The 26,724-nt window shown below is 35.5% G+C and overlaps 1 protein-coding gene across 3 annotated transcripts in view; it reads right to left on the bottom strand.

The window, feature by feature from the left end:
• LOC142973514 (uncharacterized) overlaps positions 1-26,724 on the bottom strand; it is a 59,818-nt gene that overhangs the window by 17,783 nt on the left and 15,311 nt on the right. For 2 of the 3 annotated variants that reach the window (XM_076115301.1, XM_076115303.1), the window contains exon 3: positions 8,590-8,863. The gene's annotated coding sequence lies outside the window, so the exon portion shown is untranslated. Of the gene's footprint in view, positions 1-8,589; positions 8,864-8,973; positions 9,086-26,724 lie in introns of those variants that run through there. The other variant, XM_076115302.1, reaches the window with a different exon arrangement.

Raw genomic sequence — 26,724 nt, 5'->3', positions numbered from 1 at the left:
TTAACTTTGAGGGTAACCTCTGCATTATTTAAATTAAACGTCAACGAAATATGTTCGAATAGAGGTCAGTGAATCGTAGCGACGATGTATTTATAAATTACATACGATTTTCATGTGATAAACAAAAATATTTTGTTGCGAACTATTTGCGAACGAACCACCACGTATACCACGAATATTTTCAACCAGTTATAAATAGTAATAGAAAAATATTAACGGTATAAATCTTAAAATACTTGAATGAAAATTCCAAACAATTTCTCCGTAAAAATCTTGGATAACATACTTTTTACACATTTCAAATACATTTCGTAATTATTTCTTCAATTGTTATGATCAATAGGACTTGTAACTATGGGCCTTTGAATAATGAAATAATTTATTATTACGCAAAAGTTCTACGTAGGTACATAATATTACGATCAGAGTTATTACGTGTTTTCTTATTGATATAAATAACAAACAACAAGTTATGTTATTTATTATCGAACTTCACAACAAAAACAATTATTAAAGATAAAGGTAATACGCTTCGGAAATCGTAATTATGTGCCAAAGAATGTACACTTTCTATAATTCAGACATTATTTTAGATAGAAATCAATCAATAAATGTAATAGAATATTGACCAAGTGGCGTTCCTTGATCTCTACCTACCTAATACCTTTCTGAGAAAAAAGTGGTATTATATGTATGTATATTATAAAACGATTTAGTGGTTGCAAATTTCTCAGTACTACTCAAACAAGTTTTGATTCCGAAGAATATGATCCAAACGCAAAATTCTCATTATTTCAAAACAAAAAGCTTTCACAACTTTGTTTTAACAGGTTTGCGTTAATTATTGCTTTAAATGTTTTTTTTCACAGCAATTAAGTGATGTCATTAGTTAACTAATTGTCACTTAGTTGACGATAACGATTATTGTTGTTTGAAATACTTTAAGGGATCATTGAAGTAACAATAGGAACATTTTCGTATTTTCGGACACATATTTCCGAAAGAAAATAAAAATAGACGAACGAAAAATGTATACTGAATGTAGCTATTACTTAGATATGGTATGTATTATAAATCCAAGACAGCGTAAATGTGAAACTTACAGATATGTATGAAATTTACTTATATCTTAGCAACATTGACGTATGTATGCTCGTCAAAAAACAAAAATGTTCGTTCGACAACAGTGCGCGTGTGTTTAACACTATTTACGTACACAGACGCGGTACAGCTGTGGCGGGTCATTGCCCCCGCGACGCGCACGAAACAAGGTGAATCGTAATGTCTATACTTTTTGTCTTCTTCAATATTGAAAGACGCCAAAATGTTTTTATATCTACGATTTCGCAAGTGCTATTAATAATGACGAATGAGATCACAGGCGTAGGTACTTTACATTATACTTGTATGTAGGTGTCGCGTAACTAGTCGACGGGTATCTTATACATACGTAGGTACATACGGGCACTTAAGACAATTTTATTGACGCATGAAGATTTCAGATGCTGTGAAAGATTAAAAAGATAAAATTGAGTGACAAATACCGTTATTCATGAGTGACTTTGCTCATTATATTGTATAATTTGTGGAATATTTAGCATGGTGTCGTAATAAGACATTAATTTAACGCACCTGTGTAGGTGTACGATGACGTAAGCAATATTTAATGTATGTACGCCTCAAAACTCTATAATTTTTCGCATGAAACGTTTTAGTGGCGTGTTTGATCTCTACAATAGAGAAAGCCAGAGGTATTAAATCTTTTTTAGTCGGATTCGGATTTTTTGTGAATTACTTATTTATTAAGTCTTGACACTTTTCTTTTGGCTCAATTGATTTACATCTTGTTTTGACAGCTTCAGTAGAGTATAGTAGTACGCAAATTTAATTTTATACCCTTAAGAACTTGGTAACTTCCAGTTGATTATGGTATATTTTTTACTAAAATACACTTCGCTTAAACAGTTTACATTTCAAAAGAAAATATATGGTAATAGGAGAGGTCCATGGGGCGCGAAAATGCATTCTACTCTTTAATAACGTCAGCAATAAAATTAGCGTAAAAATAATGGCACAAACTAATTTCAGAGTCAATTAATCTTCTGAACGCCCTAACGCATCACGTTCGTAAAGGAATCATACCTACTGCCCTCACGAGCCACCCTCCACAGCCTGGGTAAGCAAATAATGGCCAAGGGGATGCACAGGGGAAAGGAAATTATACTCATGCTCCCCATCCCCGGCCGTTTTACACCATGAGCCCATATTTAATTGATTCCCACAACGAATACCTACGCGAACACGCCGCTGCATACAATACACATTGCAGGCCATTAAATAATAAAATATAGTAGGCAAACTCTGATAAGAACAAAGGTGTGTATTCTGTAAGTAATTAATTTATTTCCCAATTACTCTGCGTGTTTTACAGTGTCGAAAATAGACCACAAAGGATTTCAGTATAGAGAGACGTATCGAAGCGCGGGAGCGGCTCTGGCCCACATTTCTGTTCTATTTTTCATTAGTGTGCGCTAGCGCCCTCTATTATTAGATCCGCATTGTTTATGGCCGTCGACCGACTAACATCGAGCTGTTTCAATTGCCTCCACTTCCTGTATTTGTTTTCTATTTCTGTTATGAAATATTATAGTTTTATCGGTTATTCACTTCACTTACGAATAATCTGCGCATATTTTTCTATTTGACTGTACATAGTTAAAACTTCATCGTATTTACCGCATTCACTGACGTCGTTTGTTTTTACGGAACCAACTGATACCGCGGTACGTGTGATGCGTCAGTTTTATTGTAATTGTTAGCGATAACATTTTTGGCGGGTGTATGCGAGGTCAATGTCCCATTGTGCACGGCTACGAGGCACCAAATATATCCCCCTCGAAATTTGTGGTCGTAAAATGTCGTAAATATTTCAATACTAACTAATAAAAACAGACACGTACTACAAGGCTGATAAATATGAATGTCGTATAGTAGGTATTTCCTGTTAAAATAATGTATTTTTTGAATACTCATAAATCTTTGTAACATTAAAGGAAATAATTTAAAATAATAAGCGCGTCAGTGCCAGTACGTAGAATATTTACTTTAAGTACAGTGCACTAAGATTACGTCACCGGGGAGTCCAATAATCAATATATCAAAAATAAATACGGAAAATCGTATTGTTTTAACTTACTTAACTAATACACGCATATTAAGTACCTACAATCATTACCTAATTACTTTAAGGCAAAATATTTTCTAGGTTTTACTGCCTTATTTATGTGAATATTTTAAGTAGAGTCATTAGTCAACAAACAGGATTCCCAACGTTCCAAGAATTGGTAATACTATTCTACAAATAAATCGTAAAAGAACATTTTATTGTCTCTGGTTAGTATTAATTAGTTCGTTCCATTTCACGGGAATTATCCACGATACAGATAACCTAAGCTGAGTTTATAGCTGACCCCGATTTGAGAATCGAACGACAGTTCTTTAATGCTGTTTCATTACGATTCAAATTTCGATTTACAAAAGCGAACAGCTGTGCGTAACACAAATAGGTTGAGATAAAATACCTACAGGGATCTATTTCGGGAGTTGTAACAAGTAGAGCTCGACGATTTGGAATGTCTCCAACATTACAACTAACAATATTAAGATCGCGATCGTCCTTTTGTTGTCTGTGTTTTGATAGAAACAAGTAGGAAATGAAACGAAAAACTTCGGGGAAGTTGACGCGAAGTTTCCTTGTTGCTTGTTTTTCGCGCCGGAATTTTTTGTTGAGAATTTTTGTCATTGTGTCTCGCTTATTGTTATTGAGGACAAAATTATAAATAAATAATCGGATTACTTGTTTTACTCCCAAATGTAAGTCGACAGAATTAATTTGTTTTAACGTTTTTTAAACAGAACATAAATAATTTTTCGTACTAAATTCTCCGAGGTCCTAATTCGTATATCAAACGTTCTTCTAACGAATCATAATATCATGGGCTATTGAAATATTGAGTTGTATTTTATCGATATCTTTATCGTATTCCGTGAAAGAGCAAGGCACAAATACTTATGCGTCAGGGACCGCAAATTATAAGTACCTTCGTGGAATCCAAGGGTTAGCGTATAAGTAAATACAAGCGGTTCCAGGTATAGGTACCTTATCCAGAACATGAAATATTGATCGAACACGTCGTAATCAATAATATTTACAGATTACGTTACCACTATGACAATCGTGGAACGTGTGTACATTATTTAATAAGTATAACACATTATGTCATTACTCATCGAAAAGTAAATATGCCTACTCCACGTTGAACAAAGTCAGAACGTCTTACAAGAAAATTCAGCGCTTATTTTGTAGTTATTAGACATCCAATTTCAGCTCCTTCTGAATTTTAATTTGGTTAACTCACAGATCACAGAGACCTTCAGAATAATTAAGTTCAAAAGCAATTAAAATATTATAATCTATTTTGTTAATTACAGTAACAATTATTTATTTTAATTGCATCAATTAAGGTATTTTAACAAAATACAATTCATCGTAAACGAAAGTAATCTCGATAGTAACATCGTGAGTCGATTGTGACACTCGACTAAGTTGTTTTCCTTCAGACGTTTGTGTGTCAGTGGGTCAATAGTTGCGACTTTACAATTCGCAAACAACTCACGAACCTGTTCACTATTATTAAAGCGTCGCTTAATAAAACTCACTGTCCTATTTAACAGACCTACATATTTATGGAAATAAAACCTAACCTTAACCCAAAAAATAGAACGTTTAAATTGAGAAATATTTTCTATAAATTCGCCAAAGTATCACCAATTACATTCGCGTGGCAAAATTATAGTATTGACACAGAAAACGAGACACCGAAGTAATAAAAATATGAATGTTAATCATGTCTATGACCAGAACGGCAATTACATAACAATGTCGACGTTTCCTGCATGCAATTGAATACAATGTTCATAATCCAGTATTGCGGTTGCGTAACCAGTGATAATCTTTCGCACGATCACCATAATAACTGCATTCGATGGCAGATGTAGTGATGTGGCTAACAGGCGGACTGAGTAGAACGAACAGTTGTGCAAACGAATGGCGAGCGGAGCAACTTCACAATCGGTCACCGGGCCAATGTCACGACACTATTCCCAAACAGTATCACGTTTACTTGACTAATTTTATTAAAGACTAAAAAGTTCCAAAACGATAATGATTACTAAAAAGTATTAGAAACTTAGTTAGGTAGATTGCAGTTTAACAACTTTCAAACGCCGATATCTGTTAAAAATCTACGACTCGATCAAAGATTTATTTAAATTGGTCTAAAGATTTATGAAAAAAGTTAAAGAAACTCTCTTCCGAAAACCGCTTAACTACAACTAATTCGGGAAAATACAAGAAGTATGAGTCATGGCATAGCAGGTAAAGTCTCAAGAATTCAGAACGAATCAACTACACATTCTAAGAATTAGTGTGACATATTGTATTTTGATATACATATAATAAATATTAGTGAGGTTTATAGGAAGCGTTATATTGTTATCTAACGTGATAACCTCTACAACATATTGCTCTGGCATCGTGCTAAAGTAAATAAACGGTATCAGCGCCTAGCTACGAGTTTATAGATAAAACACACACTGTAATGTTTGGTTAATTATCAAAATTAATACGAATTCTTAAATAAAAATAAGGTCATAAAAAGGCATTGACTTACCGATTACTTATTAAAGATATGATTTGAAAACATAAATGTAGATATAGATAGAAATATAATTTGTAATAATGAGTTTCAAATAGATATTTATAAACTAAACAATTTTGTATTATTAATAGAGCAAATTCAGTGACGTCATATTACTCCAAATGTTATCTGAACGTGACCTAAATAAATATTATTCCCCTGGGCTTTGACATGTATTTAGTAAAGTTATATTCAAAACCACAATGAGTATCAAGATTTTTTTCAGTAACAATACCATAATCCCGCTTCAATAACTAAACATTTGAAAGTTAAATATTTCCACATTATGTTAAAGTAGGTTATAGCAGAAACACCTGTATCAAAGTCGAACATACCACGGTATAAAACGGCCATCAAAATGTTGCAATATGCAATAATCGGTGTAAATGAGCGCCAATGAGTGGCTCCAAGCAACGCGGAAATAGAGGTGAAAGTGGAGTGAAAGCTGTGCGCAACGTTTACCTAATCGCATTGGCGCGGCGTGGAGCGGCGCGAGGCGGCGCGGGCGCAGCGCCGGCCCCAGTTACATCAGCGCATCACGACACAAATGTGAAAGTCAATGTTACATTCGATAATCGTGCTGCTCGAGACACACATGATGACTGCCAGACGGAATTTGCGAGTTACCGTTACTACAGTACCGTTAAGTGTTTAAACAAAGTGCTCACTTCGTCGCCAACACGAAAATATCTATGCGCAACTTTTCTCGTATTGCATACTTAAAGCACCTTGACTCACATTACGGATTTACGTAAAATATGATAAAAATATCGTATGAATCTTGAATACGAGAGTAACCTTTGATAAAGGCAAGGATACAAGTATTATGATAAATGTGACTGTATAAATGTTATCTTATAAACAGAGTCGTAAAGGAGAAGAATAAAAGTGAGTAAAGATGTTGTGGAAGTAATTTATAGGTGTGCGAGTAAACTGGTGCTTACAATCTGAGTGAACAGGCATGAGGACGAGGTATTTGACGAAATGGAGCGTGTAGAGAAAGTGGTCGGACGTTATCGTAACGGTAAGTGATAGTCGGTATCTAAGTGGGTCGGTGCTCGGCGCACACGTTAACTGGTACAAACTGCTGTTATCTACTAAACAAGTATGTAGCTTTGTTTGTATACAACAGACTCATTTGCAAATCGGACCAATCGCTATTGTATATGGCATTACAAAAGAAAATGGGGTTAAACCAATATTAATAGCGATGTAGGTAATGCTAATTCCATTAGCGCACCATGAAATAAGTTAACACTCAATGAACTACATCGTCAACATAAAGTAGCTACATTCGTGAAAGAAGGACAAAAATCATTAAAGGATGTTCTCTTTGCAATACGGCACATGTGACAGATAACAGTATAAAGACCTTTCGATAGTACGTCCAATACTTACAATTTGACGTAGCTATATTTGAATGTCACCCCGTTACTAGAAATCAACGATTTGGTCGAAGCACCAGCAACAGTCAAGTTATCAGAAGTAGTTACCGGTAATAATTCACTATAAGCAGTTCATATCAATAAACGTTGTAAAGTGCGAATAACGAGTGCCTTCCTCGTGGTGTCGTCAGTGTCTGTGGCGAGTAGGAAACGCGGGCCGCCCGCGAGCGCGCCTTGACCCACTTACTATATTATACCTCTTCATGAGCGCGAACAGCCCAAGCTCTCGCTACACGCTATCGCTTACACATGTTCACGATACCACTAAAACGAGATAAAACGACATCTAGGTCTCTATAAATCTCCAAAAGACTAAGAAAGTGTTGCAAATTGAAAATGTCCAAATCTAAATAAATTGAAATCCGACGGTTTCACTTACGGTAAATTGAATTTGACCGAAGCTGCAGAGCCAAAATCGATTTGTTATAATATTTTAACTTTATTTCCTCATTGGTCTGGTGGCCGTGGCCAATTCGCAAAAAACTACAAATATTTTTGCACGTTCCTTATTCACTTCACCATAATATCAATTTTATATTATAGCAGTCCTCGCCACTGTTAACTTAATATTGCGAGTTTTAAGACGAGAAACAGCCTAGCTTCAAAACAGACTCAAGACTTTAGAGCAGTAGCTAAAAGAGACAAAAGGAAACTCTTTTCGCGTAGATAATAAATCTCCATAGATATGGATTGTAAACAGTGATTAAACATTTAAACAAGCATCGGGAGCACAGAATGTCAACCGTGTTCTAAATTTAGTGAACTTGCTCACGAGGTCGCTATGCGCGTCAGTCAAATTGTAAAGATGGCGCCCGTATATTCGCAATCTCGATGTCTCATTAGCTTTGCAGCCTTGCTCAACAATTCACAATGAGTAATTTATACATGTAGCAAATAGATTCAGAAGGCCAACAAAGCAAGCGAGCGTGAGAATTCGTAGAATGTTCACTGCACCTGCCTGAACTCTCCGAATCACTATTTATTGCAGCCCGATAAAAAACTTCAACCTGTGCGACACCGACGAGCTTGCTTCTTATTTATTTTGTATTTTAATATACGGAGTATAAAAAAAAAATATCCTTCTTGAGTACAGTTTTCACCAGCAATGTATTAAGGATTCGAAAACATTTTTCAGTAATTTGAAAACCAAATCCCAATTTTCGCATCTTTGGGCTAATTGATGTTAAAGCAGCCAGACTTAACGAAAAGTTATAAAATGTCCACTTTATACTTGTCTTCTTTACAAAGCCCAGATAATACGCCTATTTTTGAATAAAATATAGCCGCAAACTTAAATATAGATTACATTGCACATAAGAAACAGACGTTGTAAAAATAATAGTCATAATAATATGAAAGTCGATAAAGAACAGACAAATACTCACAATGGCCATTTAGCTGCTGAGAATCCAAATAGATAACAATCCAATAATGACACAAATCACTTGTTTACTGGGCATAACAATCGGAGAACTGTTGTTCAAGTGTACACTGCACTTTTACTTGAATCAATTAGCTCCAATATAAATCTGCCGATTCACAAACACTAAGCAGATAATTCACAAACTCCACTTTAAGTTTCTTCGTTAACAGTATAAATAAGATTACATAAAACCACACACACCGTATCTGGGTTCACACCCAGTTCCAAGTAGGTACCTGTAACAAGACAAAGCGGTAGTAAGTTTTATGACTTTATTCTGACAATCACCAAAGATCAAACTACGCTCTTAAATACAGAACGCGACGATAAGGCACGTGTCACTTACTGGATTGTGTGAGTTTTAAAATGAGCACAAAATTAACTATGACGTAAAGAAGTCTACGAGTAGCAGAGGCGCGGGACGTGCGGTCCGTACGCCGACCGAACGCTGACTGGCTGGCGCAATGGAGTGGAGGGGCGTCGGGGGAGGGGAGGAGAGGCAGACGGAGGACAAAGCGAGGGAGGGAGAGCGTCTGGTCGACTGGTTGGTCGACCTATTGGCTTGACACACACACAGCAGCAATGTCAGACACAGAAGATTGTAGGCTGTTTTGTGCAGTGCGACAGTTATGGTTAGTCCAAGTCTACGAGTTTCTTCTAGCTGTCGAGTCACGTGGTTATAGATTAACTTATAAATGGTGAAGAGATAATTCTCTTTAATTTTAGCTGGCCGGCCATCCGATAAGTGTAGGCAACCTTCAGAATATCTCATGGTCAAACGCCCGAGCGTAAAGGTCAGCGCTTATTTGCTACAGCAAATAACAATGCTAGTCGAATTGCTTGTACTTAACCAGAACTGAAAATGGATTCTTTCGGAAATCTAGCTACATGTTATCAGCGGCATCGGTACGATTATGAGGGACACACATCAATAAGATAGCTTCACAGATAAGAAGTGATAAATCGTGAACAAAGGTTGTAAAGGCCGTGGAAACATTTCTTTATCGTCAGTTAGTTTAGATGTGCGACTAGAGTGTAGCTTCTTTAAAATTTCTGTTTTGTTTATCTCTAGTTAGTTTTGGTGCATTTAAATGTGCGAGTGTTGCATCTATTATCCTCCTAGAATGTCAGACAATGTCGTTGAATAAATTATCAATTTATTGTGACAAGGTTGATAGCCTGAATTAGTTTTTGTTTCCACGTTGTACCAAGCACAAATGTAGTTCATTCAAATAAAACTAGAGTTTACTCCATAGCCACATACAGGCAATACACAGACACAGATGCAGGTAATGACGGCGACAGAACTAGGTTTACTAGTACTCAAACCAGTTATGCCAATTTTACATACAACTAATTACTAAGTTATTTCAAACACGATAAGCGAAAACCTGTCGGGGTACTAATTACTCCTTTCATTATTGATAAATTAAATAACGTATCTACACAACTTGACGAGGAAGATAAAGATAGAGCTGAAACTGCGTGTAGGAAAAGTAAGACGATAGATCTATAGAGACTGGTGACTAACGCTGTCTTGTCTCTGATATATTATGTTAAAGGAAACAAACCGGTACTGGTCATAAATTCATTTGAAATGGTAATACGACAAACATTTCAGTCGATTTATAAACATGATGTATCCTCATGCAGCGGTGCTCGCTCGGCGCTCGGGCCGATGCCGCTACGCACCACAGATAAATAAAAATAAATACGCGGATAATCTTCGTGGGGGTAACGCACTTGTTTGGTTCTATATCCCTCTCTTTCTCGCGCTTCACCCGTTTTTTTTTTTCATTCCTATGCCAAGTCATTGCCTTACAAGTTTATTTATTTTTAATGGCAGCAATTTAACTCGTGGCAAAATTTGCGAACCTTTCACTAGCACTACTGTTCACGAGTTGATTGCTATTGCGAAATTATTTCGGCGATGCCATTATTAAATTTCGATTTAAGTTATAAACTCGTTAGCAACCATATCCTCACGACGTAAACAGGGTTAATGAGAGGAAGGAAAGTGTTATAGGATATATTTACGCAATAAAAGGAAAACTATATTTCTTCTTTTAAACGTCGATATTCGTCAAAAATACTATGTGGAAGTAATAAGTAAGTTAGGTGGTAATAAAATTTCAAGTTTATGGCCGCTGAAGTTAAACAATTACGAAATTTAGTTAATTGCATTGTGGGGAAATAATTCTAAGAGCCAAAAATGTGCAAATTGCGTAAAAGAATTCTGCAGTGCCTACTGTATTCATCGATTAAGCAATGATAAAATTTTCGATTCGATCCGCTTAAGCATATATTCGGTTTATTACAAAATCGTCATCGTATTGCAAAACTGGCAAGGTCAATAGTACTTACATGGTAGAGCCACGCACGCACGGTTTACCTTAGGCTCAGCACTTGAACATTACAAGCAACCGGTCAGGCGCATATCACGTACTTCACAATGTTTAAGCTTATTTGCACTGTCCGTATAGTCGTGTAGAGACGTCGGTATACGTGCGAGCACGTACCTCCGCGGTTGGACCAACACTGGGACCTGTTCTAGAGAAAGTGACCGTTTCCAAGCGAATACTTTCCAAGTGATCGTTGAGTTTCGGCGTGTCGTGTACGCTTGAGACTCTGGCGGAATACCGTTACCCCCTTTTTGCGTAACGAGGTCGCACTTAAAGTTCATCATATCGCCGTCATACGGACACCAACAAAATTTCACTTGTTTGAACATATTACGCAATAGAGATGTATGAAATATAGATGCAATGTATGAAGAAAAAATATATTCCAATGTCACATTAACACGTGTCAGTATTGTAGATAGACAAGTTCACTGTAAGCGAAAATCTGTTTTGAAATATGAAAAGGTTACGTAACGATACGTGCTATGTGCTGTAAATAAAGGGCATTGTCACTGAATACGGCTTTGTTTTTGCTGAGCAAAACAAGTTCGTGCAAAACTTAATAATTGTAGAGTCGTCATTGTTACAGTTAATGCAACTGACAGTGTTCCTGAAACTTACTACTGTTACTCGTAGACGTTTCAACGAAATTGTTGTAAGTGAATTGACTTGAAAAAAGCGAGAGGCGGCTTTGTAACAGGAAATAACCCAGAAAATGGCGTATGACGCAACGAAACGCTGAGATATGTTACAAAAATTGTGCATGTATAACGGAGTCGGTATCTACAGGTATATTTGAGAAGTAAAATAAAAGTGTTTCGTGTGGTGTGACGGTATTCGTTTCCGTTACTCGAAACGGTTCACTCTCCGGCGGCAGGCTTTACTCGATTGTTACGTGTCGTACAACTACGATACACGCACATCACAAAGACATACAAACCTACGAATTAACTCGACACGTCAATGAAAACGACATTTTAACCAGGAGTAGGTATTTCGTAATCTGGTGATAATTAACAATGATTAAAGACAATCTAGTGGGTCTAAAGGTCATATCTGAATTGCTTACGTATTAATTAACGAGCATAAACAGATGATCATAAACTAAGTTTCCAATAGACGTACGAATGAAAATACGATCGAATCTGTCTACAAAGTTAATGTAAATCATGAATTCAAAGGTTGTCTACCCTCAATGATAACTATTTTATATGTTAGTAGTGGTTAGCCTTGTGTCAGAGTTGTTGAAGCAACCCAAGGGCCTCCGTTTTCGTTTATATATTATTATATATTATATACTGCTTAAAAGTAACCTGTATAACGCCCTCCGTCAAACACTTAATCAGCATTAAAACGAAGATAATAAATTACTATTATCTTTAGTAAATAACGTTCAATGACACTTCCTTATCAAGTTACTGTATTCATTTGCTATTTACATTATCTAAATTGTGACAAATATAAATGGGTTTGAAACGTCGACCTAAAATGTCACTGATTACCTTGATAATTATGAAATGCACTGATTATGGTCAACATCTGTCAACTTGACCTATTATGTTTATGTATTTAACTCCATATTTCGCCCTACGTAATCCTTTTGGGTCTTGGTACGTACGGAATATCAATTTTATTAGATTCAAATTGTTACGTAAATTTTGATCGATTTGCTGTCAAATCGACGTCAGTTAATTTTCCACTGAATTCAGAAATGTAGAGTCAACAAATAAAGATTAGAAAACTACAGGTCCCTTACTGTTCATTGTTATTTCATAATAGCTAAATACTTGATGTTAGTTTCACTACCATTCATTTATTACCAATGAAATATCGTAAAGAAAGAACTATAGAATAAAGTTTATTTGTGTAGTTTCCAACACCATTTCGGCAAATCGTCCGATCGAGGCAAGTAAGCCTAGTGATCCGTAAAACGTAATACTTGGAGCCAAGGTCGGGCGTACTTCGCAACTAGTTTTTATCTCGTCTAGGTCAAACTTTTAGTTTAGAAGACATTAACCAAAAAAATCCACGCACATTTTGTAACCTCCTTTTTGAGGTCGTTTGCGAAAAGCGTAATCTTTTGCGCCGTATAATTTTCTTCAAACCAAAACTTTGAAGTTGTTACATTAATGGTTACGACTTTAGACTTCTAATTTTGATATATTTGTTATTTTATTACAAAGATTACATTTCTAAATATAAATCAAAATTATGAGCATAACAGAGCCCAGAAATGAAAACACTCCGTAAAATATGTGTCCTAAATAAATACAAGTAATTAAGTACTTTAAAATATTGTAGGTAAGTAGGTGTTCGAGTTTAGCAGCCGGTATAAATGTGATTATAATACACGAACAAGCGCCTGACCTTGCCTCACTCATGGACACCACAATTGGGTCAGTGGGTCAGCGATTTTGCGCTTTTTCACTCATTGCATTCCCGAGCGACAGTCGACATTCACGTTTTTTTGCAAAAATCGTTTCGGAACAAATGATTTGATCAAAATATCCATTTGTTTTCCTGTTGTGTGCTTTGATATGAAAATGATACGTGTACGTGCCAATAACGTGTTTCTTTGTAAATTATCTAACGTTCGTATTTCTCTTAAATTCGTTCATTGTCACGTAGGAGACTACTTACAGCATTTTTGCAAGAAAATAAACGGTAGTAGTAATATACAGCGCCATAGTATTATTCAGTCCGTAGATTAAACATTTTATCTGCACATATATTTTCTCAGTGAGTTTTTCTAAGCGTTGCATTGTTGAAAAGGTTACTCAGTTTCAATAGCTTAACATTTGCATTTAAACGATTACACCCTGTTCCGTTTCCGTTGTTGGAACCTATTTCGATTATAATCTATTCAATTGTCTATAAACCTTTGTGGGGTGCAATACTTGTTTAAGTTTAAATGACTAGTTTTATGTATGACAAAATGTATGGTTGTGAATGAGTCAAGAGAAGTTTGTAAGGATCGTTCCAAGTGGCGATCTTTGGTCTGCCTACACCGCTATGGGAAAAAGCGATATATTATGTATGTACTAGTTTTATATAATTTATGTAGCCATCTGTGGTATCCCGCTGCTGAAGAAAGGCCTCCAGTCTATCCTTCCAAACTTCTCGGTTTCATAGTCCTTCATAGTTTTAAAACACATCAAGTTATTATCTTTACATCTGTATTTTTATATGTGGTTGGATAAATATCTTGTCGGATCACAGAGTTCGGAATAAAACGATAAAAGAAGCCGTATCTGTGCTAATAGTGGCCTGTACGTATAGATTAGATATGTAGTAAACACTCCTCCGACTGGTTTGAGACTAGGCTGTATGTTAATCTTAAGAGATGTTAACCTATAACTGGGACGAGAAACATGAAAATTGCGGTTGTTTCTCATATTTCCTAGTATTTTTTATAAATAAATAAATAAATGTAACCCATTACTGTCCCACTGCTGGGCAAAGGTGTCCTCCCGTAATGAGGGAGGGGTTAGGCCTTGAGTCCAGTATTTTTTATTTAATGTTAATGTCCCCAATCTGCACTAACCCAGCGTGGTGCAAGGGCGCCTTCTTCTTCAGGAGGAGACCCTTGCCCGGCAGTGAGACAGTTATGAGTTAAGAAAATGAATTTATAAACTCGAGGTAAGTAAAATATAAATTTAATTCCAGTTATGTTATAAAATGGAAGTGGTTTAAGAAGATGTTTTTTTCCTAGAAACTCCATACAATAATAAACATATTTATTTATTGAATTCAATAAGGAATACAGTATTTTGTTCCAATTAATATTTTTCTCGAGAATGTTTTCTTCGAGTTGTTAAAAATAATTGAGATCGTCTTTGAGATATATTTTTTTCAATTAAAGTCAAGTACCTACTTAGAAGACCGTATACAAATAATTAATTATTGAATATATGCTTATATTTAGGCTGTATTTTTTCCTTCAAAATTATAAGGTAAAGTGCCCTATTACGGAGGTAGTCAAAATCGGCTCCTATTACGGTGGTATTTCTATTTTCGAGTTTTATTCCTGTTTTACTCAGTTTAAGTACATAAAAATGTTATTTACTTATACTAAATCTACTACTTCATGACATAACTGAAATTCGCCCGTATTGCACAAAGACAACACAACAAAATCAATCAGTTTGTGTAACGTCATCGATGTGACAGGTGTTTTCATACAAACGCGCGACAACAAAACTAAGTACACTAATATTTATAAACTAAGTTTTTTGTATTAATAACCCTTTCAAGTTTGTTTATGTGTTGTTTATATAAGTTTCCTACTAATACACTAAGTATTTAAATAACTTTTTTCATATTTGTAACTCATTTTATGCCCAAAAAATCAAAAATAAAATACCGCCGTAAAAGGGTACGAATTTTATAGGTTGATCCTAATACGGTGGTATAACTCCGAAATAGGAAAAACACTGGTTATATTTAATTGCTTATAACTTTCAATTTATTAACTTATTTCATTAGTTCTAAGTTTAATTGAAATAATTATTTATCTCATACATTAGAAACCATATTCTGCGGTATGTGTTCTTAATTAGAAATCTAGTTTTATTCGAAAACAGTTAAGAACAAAATGTTGATTTCTTAGAAGTGGTCAGATTAGGAAGGTGTATTTTAATTGATTACAAATCATTATTTTGTATAAGTGTTGACTTGAGTTTTACAAATCTGAGCCAAAAAACTGTCATAGTTTGATTAAGCATTTACAATCTTTTGTTTATCGATTTTTTATGGGTCAGAATTAGGATTATTAAAACAAGAGTAGTTTTCGTATTACGGTGGTAGTTATTTCTAGGTAACTCTGTAATAGGTTCTATGATCTCCTATTACAGCCTCATTCATAGAATATACAATTTCAAGTTTTAGGGTTCTGTAAATAACTAAAAAGTTTTTCCTGGGAAAGTTATTTGATATGCATGTACTTTTGATAAAAGCAAAAGTGATAAAAACTTATAAATGCATGTAAATTTGTATTTTTATTTCTTTAAAATCAGTGAACGCTATACAGGCGCGTGTAAAAATACACTAATTACTTCTTATTCATGCTTATATTCCTACGGAACCCGTCGGAATTAAATATTATTTGTTTTGGACTTTCGGACTCGTAGTGGCAACTTGTGTTGCATGCGGTGCATGAGGTCCCGGGTTCGATCCCCGGGTCGAGCAAGGTGTTTTTGAGAATGCATAGATATTTCTAGAAATTCTTAGGAGGAGCCCGGAGTCTGGAACTGTACCCGAAAATGGCAATAGGCTCGCCCCCTGTTACATGGGACTTAAATAATATAATTGGCAAAATGTGGGTGCTGAATGTGCTGATACACCTCTGCCTAAATCCTTCGGGGTATAACAGACGTGATTATACGTATATATGAATGTAAGGCACCTCAATGAAAAAAAAAACGCTGACCCTCCGTGTTAGGAGCCGTCTACCGCCGTAATAGGCTCTCACCGAAATCATACCTCCGTATTAGGGGAATTCGACCCTGCTATTTAAATATTTTTTTAAAATAAGAATTATCGTGAAATAAGGCATGCACTCAACAGCAATACAAAATATAGATACCAATTTTGACGATAAAATAGTTTGGCACCTATAAACACACTTACAAATGCTTATTTTGGTTTCTTAGTTTCAAATGTTGCGAAAACCCTCCGTAATAGGGCACTTTACCTTAATCTTAAAACTCAAGGCTACCAAGAGATAAAACATTGAGCTTTGAGGAAGCTGAGTTAATAAATATTTATATATAAAATAGCTTCAAATAAGATGATCTTGCAAAATTTTATGCATATTTCTGTCTTCGCCGTCGACGAAAAGCGTCATAGTGTTGGCAGAACTATCTCTATTCCACGAGTCGCCAAATTGATTATGTCTATTCCTATAATACTAAGAACATTAATCTATTTTCTATTAGAATTGATTAAAAAGAAGTATCCAATTAAATACAGGAATGGAAAAGCAAAATTGCATAGCACAGAAGAGAAGTCTTCAAATAATTCTGTAATATAAAAGTAAAAGAAATTCTATTTCAATTCAATTTCAATTACCAATTCAAAAATAAATAAGCAATCAGATTTCAATAGAGTTCTTTAAGCGTTTCTAAGTAGAGTTTTATATCGTGTGGGTAGTTCTATTTGATGTTGGCGGAACGATTTGACGTTACATTTGAATTTAAAATGTATTGATATTTTTCTGGTACTCAAAAATACTACTATGATTTTTTTTAAAGAGTTTGTCTATGTGGCGTATTGCCTGTATAAAAAATTGAGGTAGTCCATCTAGAGCACGCGTTCGAATAGCACCTAGCCTAGTCCACGAAGAGAACCTGTCAAATATAGGCTCGAAAAATGTAGAGAATATTTTATTTTTCTTGCCTATCCATGCACACACAAAATTGATGTAATAGGACCACGATATCGTAACAGGAAAAGTATGTTAATCTAATAAGCACCAGTTTAAATTGCCTTACGCTTGAAGTTCATTCAACACTGCCGACTTCTGCTTGGCAGCAAATTAAAAACGCATAATTGTTAGGTATTAAAGTATCCTGATTTCTAAGCAACCGGATCTGCCTCAGTAATGTGAACACAAAACAATTAAATTGGCATCAAGATACGTATTAAGTAACGTAATCGTAGCGTCTAATTACATTGTGTTTAATTACGACAAGTGTACGTGTCAATGACCAGGGAGAAAAAACAACATGAAACGGATCGTGTTGCGAATATACAAAGTATATATTTACACGTATCTATTACATTCTTTGGATGAGTAAGTGATAAAACCACATTTTTGTGGTGTACTTGTTAATATTTTTGAACTAAACTGTCGGATACCTGACTAGGAAATGGGGGTCTTTTGTTCGAACTATGCATTTTTCCTTGTTTACTTTAAAGGGGGCCCCCTCTACAAGGAACAGATCTATCACCCCTTTTATATCCATTGCTTTAAGACGTACCATCCAAAAAAGCTACAGTGCCCACTAGGGGGCGATTTTGCGCTTTTTGGCTAGAAGCATTTGTCAGTCGATTTTGTAGTCTCCTACTAAAATAAGGCTCCCAATTTCATCATACAGACGTTTTCCCACGACGCAATTATACCTAGATCTTTAAGTTAAACCCTAGAGAGAAGTAAACACGTGATATTATGTCACTAGTCAACACGCAATAGATACTAAGTACTGAGTATAACTTGAATTTACGTAATAGATAACCTTTTCAAGACTGTACTAGACGTGGTATAAGTATTGTAGTTTATCAGTCTTATAGCTAGAGATGTTTGTATATAGACGAAGAGCTAATAAGCTGTGATTGCGTAGGTTGGTTACCTACGCGTTGCTTTAAAAACGACACATGTTAGTTATCTTATTCACAAAACACGTAAAAGTGGTGATAGTAGATCATCACGAAGAATATTTCAGCAGGTGTATTAAGTCTTGTTTTATAGAGTTCTTTTTGAGTAAGAAATTAAAATGCATCTGACTGCATCACATTTTTTTCCACTTTACCTTTTAAAAGGTTATTTTAAACCATAATGAGGAAGTAATGGCCTTTACACTATCTAATCCGTTATGTCGATACACGTGGCCAGGTGGGAACAACGCAACGTCGTATACGTCATAGCAACATTACAGAGAACTAACATGTTTGATTTTCTCACGACAATTCCTCATAAGTTTTATATAAGTTAGAATAAATTTAGTAACAAAGCTGTGTTAGCCGAGTGGTTTAAGTTGGCAAATCCCACGCAAGTGGTCGCAGTTTCGAATCCGAGGCAACACACCAATGATTTTTCGAAGTTATGTGTGTATTAGAAATAATTATCACATGCTCCAACGGTGAAGGAATACAACCTTGCATGCCTAAAATTTGTTTAATACATTTATTGAGAGCTTGCAAAGTCCCCAACCGGCACTTGGCCAGTGTGGTGGACTTACGGCCTAAGACCTCCTCCTCGTTGGGAGGAGACCCATGCCATGCAGTTGGACAGTAAAAGGTTAAAAAAAGAATAAATTTGCAGTAAAGTAATATCAGAATTCGCACAGTGTAAAGAAGCGTGCGCTCGCGGGCCGATACCGCTTCCGCGCCATTCATCGTGCCCACGGCCTTCGCCACCGACCTTCACAGACTACCACTCGATTATCGTATTCATTGCGAATTCGTACTGCAAGTGCCAACACCCCGTATCGATTGGAAGCCAAACTTTGTTGGTTTAACTACGTTCAAATTGTGTTAGTTTTGAAGTTGGTCTTTTGATAGTTTGGATATAATCTACAGTATTTTTGTTTAATTTACATTCTGTTAAAGCTATCAGAATATATTTATTAAGCAAGAAACATCTAGAACAGAAAGGTTTATCAGCCTCGCAAGCTTTTCATTGCTCCAATATAGGTAATTTCTGATTTAATTTATTGGCAATTTCCATAAATAGACGAAGCCTCGGTGTGAATATCTAATGGACTTTATTACTTACCAGACTGCGAGTATACCCGTATATATAATACCCTATAATATGTATTTAATACCCTATCGAGAGTTATTGAGTTCTTGGTAAGATAAAAATAACTTTCAAACTTTACAAGAAATTCTAAGATTCCGAAGACTCTCGTATTTCTGAATCGACCTGACGTATAAACATTTAAAATAAGAATCACCAACGACAAAGTTTTTTTTTCTGTATTTTTTTAATATCCACCACGCGTTTGGGACCCTTCCCATTTACTATTATTCTTGATCGCAGTCGCGGCAGGTAGTTGACTTTCCGTTTACTCAGGCCAGGGTAGGGATGTTAGTTTTTTTTTATAATCTTTACAATCTTTTGCCCTTTGTATCATAGCTGGTGATTTACTTTTGATCAAATAAAAAATCTCAGGTTACATTCAATTTGTTAAGATTAAATTTTAAAAGTTTCTTTGTTCATTTTTCTACTTGACTTCTGTGTATTGTAATAAATAAACCAATTCCTATTACAGACAATCGAGGCATTGTTTATTTGTAGTGTAAATAAATTGATGTAAACATTATGACTGTACTTTGAAAATCTACGTGTAGCGAGGAAAAAACATTGAATAAGTGTGCGTTAATTCCCTGCAGTCAATACCCTCAAATACCCGTCATAAAATGTCAAAAGGCAAGAAACTATGGTGGAATTCCCGTCACACTGTTTAATATATTGCTGTGCCGTATGCGTCACGGTAGAGTTGCACGACGCTTATCAGTCGCAAGGCATGGCGCGCCACATGGCCGTGCCACGTTACCCACGTTACATTTACACGTCTCCTACACCAACACTTCAACTTCACTCTCATTCTGCACCCATCATCCCCCTTCCAAAATCGTTCACAAACCTATTAATGTTATTTTTTTATCTATCTTGTAACAAATGGGCGCAGATGTTACGCAACCCGAAGGCCGCTCACTGACAACATCGCGGTACGTTTGTGTCGTCAAGCAACTCGTATTGTTCGTCTGAATTATTGGATACAAATTCGTAACATGTGACTCTACGACAGATTACATTTAAGAGCTGATTTACGACTTAAATATGAATGTATTAAATACACGCACTTGTTTTGATCATTCATAGTTTAATAATACGTAATTTGAATGTCTCAAGTGAATAATGTTTTATTTATTTGCAAAAGATGAACATCACAAAGACTTTGTTAAACTGACAGGTTAGGGGACAATGCAAGATTGATACGAGATCATGAGCAGGGGGACTATTTCACGCATCGATTCGTGCTCCGATTCGAAACACTTCGTGGTCCCGGGGTGCGTTAACAAATAATAATAACTCGTAGCGATTACAGGCGCGAGTCATCGACCTTCGAAAAATCTGACCTGCGCTGCGCACCGCAAGGTTGCGAGCACGCCGCGCCGCACGCCGCGCGCCGCTCGCTCCGGACCCGCCGACCTACTCGATTCACTTGAATATTTTAAACACGCTTCCTTACCGTTTCTATTCCACTCTAAATCATTTATCAGTTTTCATCGTCGATTAAATGCCAACTTTATACATTGTACAGTAAACTGAGTTGAAATAATCGTTTATGATGCCATTTATTTGCAAGAATCGTTATCGTACATTCACTCTATCGAACGTGATCTCCGATTGCGATTACGAACATACGTTAAACAAGTAACTACATTTCTGTCATCGAGTGACCTTTACTGGCGGAATTGGTAAACCCAAGGTGCTCGTATCGATTTGCAAAAAGTGCAGAAACTCGTCTTTCTCGAAAATATATTTATTTGTCGGGGTCACGAAATGTCAACAAACTGTGAAGGTGACGTGGGTGGAGGTTTCTTTATGTAAACGGCACAAAGCAGTATAATTAACCATTAAATACGCCAATAAAAACAATATGGTTCACGGTTTTGAATCACTAAGCGTATTCGGTTGAAAATTTCCAACAATGTGAGCGTTAGTTTGCTAGTTCGTTGCCAACGAGCGCCATAGCAACCTATTTCCCTCGGGTGATTAGCGAGCTGACTGCTTTCGCTTTATGATAAGGGTATAGTGTTGTTTTCGCAAAATTGCCATGGAGATTAACTTCACAAAAGCCGGGCTATTCATCATTTAAAAAGGTCAGAAGATTTAGTGTGTGCATTTTACAAAGGAGCACAAACACATTGTACGTTCGGTATTTACAAAACAGGTGTATCAACGACCCCGTCTCTCGTACACACACGTGGACTCAGAAGTTTGTTTAGTTTTACTCGGCGCAGGTCACCGTGACGAAAAAGCCAATTTTCTCGTGTAAATACTTGAACGGGAACTCTCCGTCCGCGACAAGATGTAATCACAGGTTCGAGACTCGTGTCGTAAACTAAATATGTACTGTTATTATAACGACTACTGCGTTGACTCTACGTTTGTACATATCTGATTGAAGACATGTTGTCATTATATGTTCAACTCGGTTGTTTTTGTAAGTGAATTATAATACTTATTGAATAGGTAGATATAAATCTATAGCGTATACAAGCGACCCTGACATTGAAGCAATACCTATTTGGGCTCTAGGTTATTGCCCCGCAAAAGTGGAAATGGAAACTCGAGACCATTAATTTTCTGTAAGAAATAAGAAACGCTTTGAAAACCTGAATTATGATTGTTTTATTTGTATATTTATCGGCACACAATAGCCATTGTGGAGCTAAATATAGTTAGTAAACAATTACGGACAATGTACTAAACTAAAACATTACGTCCGTGCTATTTAGTACGGATTCACTCACAATAATAGGAAAACGTAGTTATCGTGTTATTCAAGTTAATGATAATCATTGTGATAAGTATGGACATCTCCTTTAAAGAGATAAGATAAAAGTCCTTGTAACTAGTGAGCATTTGTTTGATAAAATGTGAATGAAGGATTTTGTAGAAATAGTAGTTTGCTGTCATTCCTCTGTTTCGAAAACAAACGGGCCTGAGCAATTATAGCATAGATTTACTTCTTACCCCCGGTTTCTGAGTACATTTAGGGGTAGTTTAACTATTCAATGGCTTTTTTTTATATGAGTTTTGACACTATTGAAAAGTTTAACTACCGCTAAATGTACCTCAGAAACCGGGGTTAATGATACAAAGAAGGAATGTATAGTACCTACTCTCCGATAACAAGGGGTTGTGATTAGCCTGCAGAATACGTCAATCTATCTAATCGTAGCATAACAACGAGTGAATGAGGTGTTGGGAGGTGAACACCCCTCCAAGGAGAACCATTGACCCCCAGCCACATCCGTGTGTACTGTACGCGGCCGTTCTACCATCTTGTTCTTAAACATACTTTTTGTCAATATTGATTGCTCATTGATATTTATGAAAACATACCTAGACTTTACTACCTACTGTTTTTATTACCTACATAATATTAAATCGTTTGGAGATAATTATTCTTTGCGGTCAGTCCCACACATGTTTTTTTGCAAGTAAGGACGCAGGTAAAGGGCGATGTTTTAAACTGTCAATTTAGTTCAGTACCCTGTCGTTGACCTAAAAGCGAGGTAAAATAATCAAGGCGATTAATTCCGGGGGCAGTGACAGTTCAAAATGTTTTTGGAGACCGTTATTTTAACGAAATAAAGATTACGTTTTGATTCGCACTCGTGTTGAATAAATCGACACTATCATCCATTGCAAGTCTTAATAAAATAATTTAAAAAATGTTGACCTTGGCTGCTCGCCAAGTTTGCCGGCGACGTGCATTTCCTTGCTAAATACCTCTAGTACGTGTGTTGATAAAAAACACATACATCAAAGTTTTAGCTTATTTTACTTCCTGGTTTTTAACTTATAGATAGTTATTGTTTAAAATCTGCTAGCAATTATGTTTTATATTTGAAATAGCTTCTGCGCACATGTAAATATTTTCCGTGTAGTGTTAATCGAGGCTACACACTATATGTGTGCCAAATTGTATTCAAATTCGTTCAGCCATTTCTGCATGATTGAGTAAGAAACATACAAACTTTCCCATATAAGAAATGCTTAGATCGGATAATATCTCTAATATTTTAGTATACCAACAAAACGTAGATTTTGGATGTAAAATGTAGGTGTAGGTCTTAGCTGACAGTATATTTATTAGGATTTAAATTATATCTAATTATAGGCGGAGAACAGAAGCCGTTGAAATTCGCGAAAAACAAAATATGTAAGCAGTGATAGGGAAATGTTCACGATGACGAAATCGTTATGTAATTCGCTTATTTCCCACATCCACAATGAATGCTTGTTTACATTTACACGTTCTATTGGTAGTAATCAATTTGTTCAATAGACGCAACGAGCACATTACAGTTATGATGTGGAACATCACGTGGCGACGGCCGCCACTTCGACCGCTGACATTCGACTTACGATTAATGACCATTTTACGATTTGTTTTCTCTTTCTTTGCGATATTAAGTAATTTCGACATCTTGCTTACTACTGCTGATGATAATAAAATTTACACTCATGTAAATTTTAATTGAAGCCTACGTTTTTCATCCGTAATTTAGTTTCTTGGGGTCCAATTTAATTTAAATCTATTCAATAGTTTTCGATACACGTCAAATTCTGTTCGATATCTAACGTTTATCGAGATTATGGCATAATTTCTTTATGGTTTTTAATTTTGAAAAGCTGATTTTTGTCCGCTAGAATACAAAGCAGACTATCGAAAGGGCAATTCGGATCATAGATACACGTGTGAAATGTTCGTCAGGCTCTCCGAATAACCAACACTGTCCATCTTTTTCTAACAAACGATTACGCAGACATACAACAATTTGTTTTGTCTTTCACAATTCCTTACGAAAGTAAACAATCCGAACGCATACCGAATATCTATTTCTTTACGAATGGCAATTGAAAAACGATTACTAATCTCAAAGTAAACATGATCCTTGTACAATATTGACTCGGTTTTGATCGCTGTAATGGACGCTGATCTATTTTAGGACAATAAAATAACATTTCCGGAAGATAGGAGGGTCTTGTTTGTCAGCGGACGTAAGTGATATCATTGGAAAATCAAATAAGAATCACTGGAATACAAAATCTAGGACATAAAGGAATTTGGCTATTGAACCGCATGTTGTTGTGTTAAAACGTTCCCTGTCGTGTGTGCATACAACACGGCAGTGTTGGGTCAATCAACTAATTTTTTCAATCAATTGATTAGTCATGACTAATTTAGTCATGAATTATTTAGTCATGATTGAATTAATCATGAGTAAAAATAATAATCATAATCATGATTGAATAAATTAGTCATCAATCATTTAATGATTAAATGACTGATGACTAATTTATTGTATTTTTGTATGATGATTAAACTAAAAAAAATAATTCAAGTGACATAATTTTAGTTTAATTGAACACATCTATAAAACTATAACTGATCACCACCGTAAGTTGACTAAAAGAAGATAATTCCATTATTTATAAAATTTGATTTTCAAAACGCGTAGTTTTAAAAAGCAATTTAAATTATTTTAAACTAAATTAGCCCGAACTTATTTTTGCAAATGTGTACCTGTGTAAATTAATAAAAAAATTAACTGATTCTGTTGTAAAACTAGCTTTAATTAAAAACCTGTGATTAACAAATCAACAGTCATGGAACGTAGACTTGAAAAGCTTAGTTTTATTTAACTATTATTTTTAGTCATTAAAATTTTAGTCATGATTGAATAACTAACACTAACACTAATTAATCATCAATCACGACTCATGATTGAATTTTTTTAGTCATTATTCATTAGTCATGAATAAATAATTTAATCTTAATCATCAATCATCAATCAAACTAAATTTTGCCCAACACTGCAACACGGGTTCGTTTTATTTGCACTTTGCCCGTGTATTGATGAAAATCGGTTGAACTAACGGCCGTGAAAATGGGACAAATAAATATCCACGTTCAAAACATTTGTGGATACTGTCGCGTCAGTTTTATGTACCTACCCATAAAAGAGCATTGTTTACAATTGCACAGGGTTAAAAAGTTGTTTTTTTTTTTTCAGATAAATGAAACTTCTACTGCTATTTTTGTATACGAACGAAACTTTTGCATAGTTGGTTGAGTTTATGCAACCGATAGCGCATAGGTCGCATTACGTATATGATGTACAAGAAAATACAGAATGTGCTAGTACATAAATGTGTTATATTAAGTGTTCATTCTACCAGTAAAAATTACATGCTGAAAATATTTTACTATTTTCATTATTCAACAAAGCGACCATCAAACTTATTAATTACAGTTCGTCAGATCCAAAGAATTACTCTTCTGATAAGCCAACCTCATTGTTTCATCTCATTTCGAAATTATCGAGAGAATTTTGCTTTAATTTCAACAACGTTGTTATAAAGTTAAAATTATCTGATGGTACGATGCAGCTGTTACGGCAGTAACTCAACGTATGTCATTATAAGTAGCAACGATTGGAAACGCAGGATACCGTTGTTAACTCCCGCTATAGAAAATTGACGGTATAAATATCACTTTTCTTCTTCCGTGTTGATGCCTTGCTGAAGATCAACAGCTCGAGTCACGACTACTCGCGTACGCGTTTTAAATTAGAAAGCCTTTCTGCACAAACTAGAAATATTAACTTATGAAGAAGAAGTAATAGAGCTACAATAAAAAAATAGGATTCCCAAACTGGACTTTTTGTCAATTGCAATTTTTGTAGTCTGTAAGTTAATTAGCTTTTACTTGCTTAGTTTTAATTACGGTGAGTATCCAAGCAGATGTTTCTTCATCGTCCTAGAAGAACAAGCGAATAGTCCATTGATATCGTAAACGGCCACTGCTAATTAGTTGTTGTTTGTATCACATAAACACAAATACCGCGGCCGGCGTCGGACCTTGAACTTAGCTAGTAATACAACCACACTAATTAACTTGTACACAAGTTCGATAATCCCTATTACAATGGTATCTTGCTTATTTTTGTTTGAAATGCTCTCAAGGCTGACCAAAATATGTTTTAAGAATGTAAATGGATTTTTACTTGACAATAAGTATTAGTAAAGTAGTGGCTACCAGTGACGAGGTGTTCATGAACTTATGAGGCACTCTGTGGGTGAATATTTTGGAGCTGTTACTAACTCAAGTTGATCACTGAGCCACGATAATCTACTCTGTAGCAATCACAGTGATGGATGGCCAAAG

Source organism: Anticarsia gemmatalis, chromosome 6, assembly GCF_050436995.1.
Source record: "Anticarsia gemmatalis isolate Benzon Research Colony breed Stoneville strain chromosome 6, ilAntGemm2 primary, whole genome shotgun sequence".
Classification (NCBI taxonomy): domain Eukaryota; kingdom Metazoa; phylum Arthropoda; class Insecta; order Lepidoptera; family Erebidae; genus Anticarsia; species Anticarsia gemmatalis.
The sequence above is the reverse complement of the archived record's forward strand: the minus strand, read 5'-3'. Positions and strand labels throughout refer to the sequence as shown.